The sequence below is a fragment of the Chiloscyllium plagiosum genome, unplaced genomic scaffold, assembly GCF_004010195.1.
Source record: "Chiloscyllium plagiosum isolate BGI_BamShark_2017 unplaced genomic scaffold, ASM401019v2 scaf_2000, whole genome shotgun sequence".
In the NCBI taxonomy this organism is placed as follows: Eukaryota; Metazoa; Chordata; class Chondrichthyes; order Orectolobiformes; family Hemiscylliidae; genus Chiloscyllium; species Chiloscyllium plagiosum.
The window spans coordinates 7,058-14,775 of NW_025208850.1; the positions used below are offsets into that span (position 1 = coordinate 7,058).

General features: G+C 45.7%; 1 long non-coding RNA gene across 1 annotated transcript; it reads left to right on the forward strand.

Annotated features, from left to right (window-relative positions):
- Positions 1-261: 261 nt before the first annotated feature.
- LOC122546733 lies at positions 262-6,094 on the forward strand. Its single transcript, XR_006310797.1, has 3 exons — positions 262-474; positions 2,802-2,854; positions 4,406-6,094. It is a non-coding gene; the product is annotated as an uncharacterized LOC122546733 (long non-coding RNA).
- The last annotated feature ends 1,624 nt before the right edge of the window (positions 6,095-7,718 follow it).

A 7,718-nucleotide genomic window follows, 5' to 3' on the forward strand; every position in this document is an offset into this window, starting at 1 on the left:
ACACACACACACATACACACACACACACACACACACACACACACACACACACACACAGTGGAATATAGGTCACAGCTATGTCAGCCGTAATCTGGTGAAATGGTGGAGAATGTAAGGTGGCAGAATGGCCTTTCCTGCTTTGCATTCCTCTTGGTCACATGAATGGCTCTTCCTTTCCCTGCACAATGGACTTGAGGGGCTGAATGTCCTTCTCCTGATACTGTCCAGCAGTCTCGAGGAGGGGCTGAACCTCCTGTTCCTGAGCTCCGATATTGGTCTGACATGTGGCGCATTTGTTTGAGCAGGTTGCAGACACGGAATTTGCTTTCGACTGTCCGCCACTGATCAAGGTTACAGTCCATCGATCAGGGCCAAACCTGACCTCAGAGGACAGCAAGAATGTTGTTTTGGCAAGATATGAGCCACGGACATTTGTACAGACAGACAAGCCTGTTTACAAAGCTGGGCAAACAGGTGAGTGTTGAATTTGTGTGACAGGAAAGTTCAGGAGGAGGGGAGGGTCTTGTTTCTGGAAAGAAACCAGTTTGCAAATCTCAACGGCAAGTTGTCACCAGGAGAGGTTCCACACCATAGCCACTTCATCCAAGCAAAGAGGATCTCATTGTCTCAGCACTGGACATCACGATCACTGAATCCCCCACAATTGTGCCCCTCAAATGCCAGCAGTGAGCACCTCCAAGAAGAGAGAATGTAAGCATCACCCATTAACATTCAGTGGTTTCGCTGAATACCCCAATATCCTGTGGGGTTACATACATCAGAAACTGAACCAGGGTAGTTATATAAATATAGTAGTCACAAGAACAGGTCAGAGGCTGGGAATTCTGCAATGAGTAACTCATCTAACTCCCCAAAACTTGTTTATCTTCGATGAGGCACAAGTTTGGAGTGTGATGAAATACTCCCCACTTGCCTGGATGGTTGCAGCTCCAACAACACTCAAGAAGCTTGACACCATCCAGGAGAAAGCGGCCCACTTGATTGGCCTCAAATCCACAAACATTCACTCCTCTACCACAGATGCTCAGTAGCAGCAGTGTGTACTACCTACAAGATGCACTGCAGAAATTCAAGGAAGATCCTCATGTAGCATTATCTAAACCCATGACTACTTCCATCGAAGGACAAGGGCAACAGGTACATGGGGACACCATCCCCTTCATGTTCCCCTCTGAGCCACTCACCATCCTGACTTAGAAATATATCACCGTTCCATCAGCGTCGCTGGGTCAAAATTCTGGAATTTCCTCCAAACTGAATTGTGAGTCAGCCTACAACATGTGGACTCCAGCAGTTCAAAATGACAGCTCACAGTTGTCTTCTCAAAGGCAACAAGGGGCCAATAAAATGCTGACCCAGGACCTTTCTGATTCATTTTGAAATCCATTTGAAATAGCAGGATTACAAATTTCATCAGTTTTGAAGTGAACTCAGCTAGTGTGACCTAGCCTAAATACTTGCACTTGTGTAAATGCTTTGCGAGAGAGCAAGGCTAGTTAGGAGTAATGACAGATGCACACTGTCAAGGCCAGGTTCATTTGCAAAACTCTCCCTGGAGAAATTGTTGACCCTTGTGTGTGCATGGGAAGGGGCTGGGGTGACTCATGGGGCACGCTGACCTGGCAGGTTGAATTGGTCAATTTCAAATTTGAGTGAGGAGATTTCAGATTTTGAAAAGGTGTTAATCCAGGAAGACAGGGTGGTGAAGAAGGCATTACCATGCTTGCCTTTGTCAGTCAGATTATTGAGTACAGAACTTGGGACGTCATGTTGTGGCTATACAATACATTGGTAAGGCCACATTTGGAGTACTGCACACAATTCTGGTCACCCTGCTATAGGAAGGATGCTAATAAACTAGAAAGGGTGCGGAAAAGATTTATAAGGATGCTACTGAGATTAGAATGTTTGACTTACAAGGAGAGGCTGGAATGGCTGGGATGTTTTTCCCTCAAGCTTTGAAAGCTGAGGGGTGACGTCAAAGAGGTTTATAAAATCATGAGGGGCATAGTCAAGGTGAACGGCATAGATTTAAAGTGAGAGGGGAGAGATTCAAAATGGGCCTGAGGGATGACTTTTCCACACAGAGGGTGGTACATATATGGAATGAGCTGCCAAAGGAAGTGATAGAGGTGAGTACAATTACAAGATAGGTACATGGATAGGAAAGGTTCAGTGGGATATGGACCATATGGAGGAAAATGGGATTAGTTCAATTTAGGAAACCTGGTCAGCAAGGACGAGTTGGGCTGAAGGGCCTTTTTCTGATCTGTGTGACTCTATGACTCTGTGTGGAACCAGGGTGAAAGGAGGAAGTAATTTACAAATAAGATCTAAATTAATAGAAGAATTGCCCAACAGTCTGTCTGGTCTCCTCTTGTTCCTAGCTAGCAGTCTCAAGCAGGGCAGAATGGTCTCTTTTTCCTGTGCATCAGGTTTGAAAGTTGCTGAATGGCTCCCTTTTCCTGCCTAACAGCCTCAAGTGGGCTGAATGGCCACATTTTGTTCTTATATAACAGAATCAAAAAGGGGCTGAATGGCCTCTACCTAAATCTGTGCAGTATGGGGCTGAAAGACATCTTCATGTTTGTATAGATCAGACTCAAGAGGGGCTGAATAGCTTTCTCTTGTTCCTGTCTTACAATTGTCTGCATTGTTAAGGGACTGGGCTTGAGTACAGATCCCAGTGGATTGAAGTTCTCTGTGAAATTACTGGGTGTTGGGAACATCCCATTGCTGGTCTCAGTGTTTGGGATCTTACTGTGCCTTCTGTCTTTCAGTGAAGTTCAGAATTGTGACACTAAATGAGAATTTCATGGCTGTTCAGGAAAAGGTGAGATTTCTCTGTGTAGCCCTTGCACTCCACCAACTGCTCAATCAGACAGTCTTCTCACCTCACCCATCCCCTCATTTACTGTCCCAGTACCTCTCTCCCTCTCTCTCACTCTAACATATCGTCTCTGCCTCAGTTTATGTCTGTATGTTACCCTGTGTGTGCCTCTATCTCTGTGTGTGTCTGTCTGTCCCTGTCTATGTCTGTATCTCTCGGTTTCTTTCTCTGTCACATTCTTTCTTCCTCTCTCTGTAGCTGTCTCTTTATCTCTCTGTTTCTCACTTCCTCTGACGGTCTCTCTCACTCTGTCTTGGTCTTTTGCAATCTCTCTCTCTGTCTTTTTACATCTCTCCCTCTGTCTCTTTGTCTTACTGAATCTGTTGTTCTCTCTGTATCTCTCTCTTTCATTCTGTCTATCTCTCCCTCTCTCCATCTCCGTCTCTTTCTTTCTCTCTCACCATTTATGGGCGACACGGTGGTACAGTGGTTACCACAGCGCCAGAGACCCGGGTTCAATTCCCGTCACAGGCTACTCTCTGTGTGGAGTTTGCACATTTTCCCCATGTCTGCGTGGGTTTCCTCCGGGTGCTCTGGTTTTCTCCCATAATCCAAAAATGTGTAGGTTTAGGTGAATTGGCCACGCTAAATTGCCCATAGTGATAGGTGAAGGGGTAAATGTAGGGGAATAGGTCTGGGTGGGTTGCTCTTCGGAGGGTCGGTGTGGACTTGTTGGGCCGAAGGGCCTGTTTCCACACTGTAGGGGAATCTAATCATGTGTCACTTTTCTTTCTCACTGACTCCATCCCTCTCATTGTTTCTCTATTTCATTCACTCACTCTCTGTCTCTTTTTCACTCTTACCCCCCATCTATCTCTCTGTCTTTATCTCATTCCTTCTGTCTCTGTCTGCCTCTCTCATTTTCTTTCTTTGTCTCTGTTGTTCCATATCTATCTCTATCTTTGTCCCCCTCTCTGCCTCTCCATCCCTCCCTCTCTCTTTCTTTCTCTGCCTGTCTGTCTCTCTCTGTTAGTCAGTAACTGTTCTGGTCTATCTCACTCCTGACTCTCTGTCTCTCTTGCACTCTCTGACTCTTTCGTTATCTCTGTTTCTTTATCTCCCTCTATCTCTACCTCTGTTTGTCTGTCTCTCTCCACCACACTCTATTTGTCCATCAGTCTCTCTTTCTCTGCCTGTCTCTCTGTCTGTCTGCTTCTGGCTCAGTCTGTCTCTCTCAGCTCCCCCTCCCAGTCTCTCTCTGTCTCTCTCAGTCTGTCTCCCTCTCTCCTTCTCTCTCTCTTTCCAGCTCACTGTTCCTCCTCTTCACTTTCCCTGCTGGCTTTAATTGTCTGGAACACATTCCTCTTCCTCTGTCCCTCTCTAATGTATCCTTCCCCACCTGCTCCCTTTCTCACCTCCCCAGCCAGTACCCCTCTGCTCAGTACCCTGTTCTCCTGTCCTCTGAATCAGGAGAAACAGGCCTTGATGTTTTTGTTATTTTCTCTGGAGGCCTCTTCCTCAGTCACTCAGTCTCTATTTTTCTGTCTTTTGCAGTATTCCCTGATAACCATCTGGGTGAGTACAGCCTACAGATTCCAACATTAATGCAAATGTTAAAGTCAGACCAAACACACAACAGCTCCCATTCCACCGGAATGAACTGCCTCCTTTTCAGACATAATGTAATATTGTGATTGTTCGTCACTACAAGTCCTTTTACACCAAGTTCATTAATTTATCCTTTCTCATTACAAAATACTAAATCTAAAATGAGCACAACTTTGAGTTGGCTCATCAACTCGCTGCTGGAGAGAAGCAGTTTTGGAACCCTTGTCCTCCATAGCTTCAGTACTGAGTTCAGTCACCCAGCAGAAGTATGGACAGGGTGATTCTGTATCCATGGAATCGTTTTCCGTGATTTTAGTTACCCATGTTTTACCGTGGCTGCAATAGGTAAAAGGGAACCTACTAGAACCAGGGGGCTGCCAGGCAGGGAAACTTCTCATCAAAATGATTGGGTTTGCTCCTATCCACAGTAGGTTCTAGGAACGTATCCCCTGTAGATACGGAGGGGGCGAACCACTGTACTATTGTCACACATTGTAAATGCTCAAGCTATGTACTTCTCATATCTCCTGATTAATGCCATGCCCTACACTGCCGTACTTAATTGGTGGCCTATAAATTGCTGCAATCAATGGCTGCTACTCCCTTCCTATTCCTTAGTCTAACCCATGCAGATTTCACACAATCTTCTTCCAATCCGCAATCTTCCTTTAATAATGTACTGATGCCAAACCTAATTATCAGCACAACTTTTCCTTCTTGTTTAGTCATCCTAAATGTTGAATATTCAATTCCTAATTCCAGTTACTTTGCAACCAAGTTTCTATAATGGCAATTTGATCAGACCCACTTATTTTTGTTTATGTCTTCAGATTATCAGCTTTGATGTGAATGCAGGTAGAGTGCCCGAAACTTTGTCCTTCCAATATCATTCCACTTTTGAAATACACTTCATGCCAGGCCGTGGTTCTCCTGGTTTCTAGTCTTCCAGGATCTTTTCAACTTCCCTTTACTAACATTACATCCTTTCAGATTGGATTCCCCTACATTGTCCAAAACCTTCTCTTGAGCTAGTTTAAACCTCAGCCCAACAGCACGAGTAAAGCTCCCTTGTGAGCATATCAGTGCTAGTGTGTTAAGGTGTAACCCACTCAGTTGTACAGGTCTGACCTGCCCCAGAACTGCTCCCAATGTCTCAGGAATCGGATTCCCTCCCTCCGGCAATGTGTCCAATTAGTCTGTCCTCCTGTTCTGATGTTCAGTTCGCACGTGGCATTGGGAGTAATCCTGAGATTACGGCTGTTGAGGTCCTGCATTGCAAATTTCTGCTGAACTCCCTGTAATCTGCTTCAGGACCTTGTCCCTCTTCCTACCTTTGTCCTTAGTATCATTGTGGACCATGACTGACCTCCCTGTCACTGAGGATGGCCTACAGCTGCTGCCTGCTGTCATTGAGTTTGGCAACAGGGAGGCAACACACCATCCTGGAATCACCTTTATTGTCCCTGTAAATCCTGATGATTCTCTGACTGTGGAATCCCCTGTAACTATTGCTCTTCCATTCTTCATCCCTGTCTCCTGAGTTGAGCTGGGTTGCCGAGTGGCTTGGTTCTGGCTGGCCTCCCATAAAGACCTGTATCTGAAGCAGATTACCAATTGGCAAGCACAATGGACTCAGGAGTCCCCTGCACTACCCTCCTGGTTTTCTTAGACTGCCATGACTTAGGTATGTCTGTGGCTTCATGCATCCTGCAGGATGTCCACTAACTGTCAACACTATTAATTCAAAATAAAGTTATTGTGAAAATGTTAGAAGCTATTTCTCAGAAACTGTACAGGACTTTGGTTAGGCCACAGTTGGAGTACTGTGTGCAGTTCTGGTCGCCTCACTTTAGGAAAGATGTGGAAGCTTTGGAGAGAGTGCAGAGAAGATTTACCAGGATGTTGCCTGGAATGGAGAATAGGTAGTACGAGGATAGGTTGAGAGTGCTAGGCCTCTTCTCATTGGAACGGCGAAGGATTAGGGGTGACTTGATAGAGGTTTATAAGATGATCAGAGGAATAGATAGAGTAGACAGTCAGAAACTTTTTCCCCGGGTACAACAGAGTGTTACAAGGGGACATAAATATAAGGTGAAGGGTGGAAGGTATAGGGGAGATGTCAGGGGTAGGTTCTTTACCCAGAGAGTGGTGGGGGCATGGAATGCCCTGCCTTTGGGAGTGGTAGAGTCAGAATCTTTGGTGACCTTTAAGCAGCAATTGGATAGCTACATGGATGGGTGCTTAAGCTAGGACAAATGTTCAGCACAACATGGTGGGCCGAAGGGCCTGTTCTGTGCCGTATTGTTCTATGTTCTATGTTCCCGCTTAAATGCCCATAAAGAGGGGGAGTCCACCACTGTTACTGGCAGGGCATTCCATGAACTTACGACTCGCTGAGTGAAGAACCTACCCGTAACTTCAGTCCTATATCTACCCCCCCTTACTTTAAAGCTATGCCCCCTTGTAATACCCGACTCCATACGCGGGAAAAGGTTCATACTGTCTACCCTATCTAACCCCCTAATCATCTTGTACACCTCAATCAAGTCACCCCTAAACCTTCTTTTCTCTAGTGAAAACAGCCCCAAGTGCCTCAGTCTTTCCTCATACGATTTTCCTTCCATACCAGGCAACATCCTGGTAAACCTCCTCTGCACCCGTTCCAATGCCTCCACATCCTTCCTATAGTATGGCGACCAAAACTGCACACAATACTCCAGATGCGGCCGTACCAGAGTCTTATACAACTGCACCATGACCTCAGGACTCCGGAACTCAATTCCTCTACCAATAAAAGCCAGTACGCCATATGCCTTCCTCACCGCACTATTTACCTGGGTGGCATCTTAAATGAATCTACCATGCCTGCCTCTACCACCTCTGCTGGCTACGCGTTTCAAACGCCCGCCACCTTCTGTGTGAAGTACTTGCCACATGTAACCCCCTTAAACTTTCCACCTCTCACCTTGAAAGCATGACCTCTCGTTATTGAATCCTTCATCCTGGGAAAAAGCTTGTCTCTATCCACCCTGTCTATACCCTTTATGATTTTGTAAACCTCAATCAGATCCCCCCTCAATATCCTTTTTTTTAAGAAAATAAACCCAACCTATTCAACCTTTCTTCATAGCTAGCACCTTCCATACTCGGCAACATCTTTGTAAACCTTCTCTGCACCCTCTCCAAAGCGTCCACATCCTTTTGGTAATGTGGCAACCAGAACTGTACACCGTATTCTCAATGTGGCCAAACCAATGTC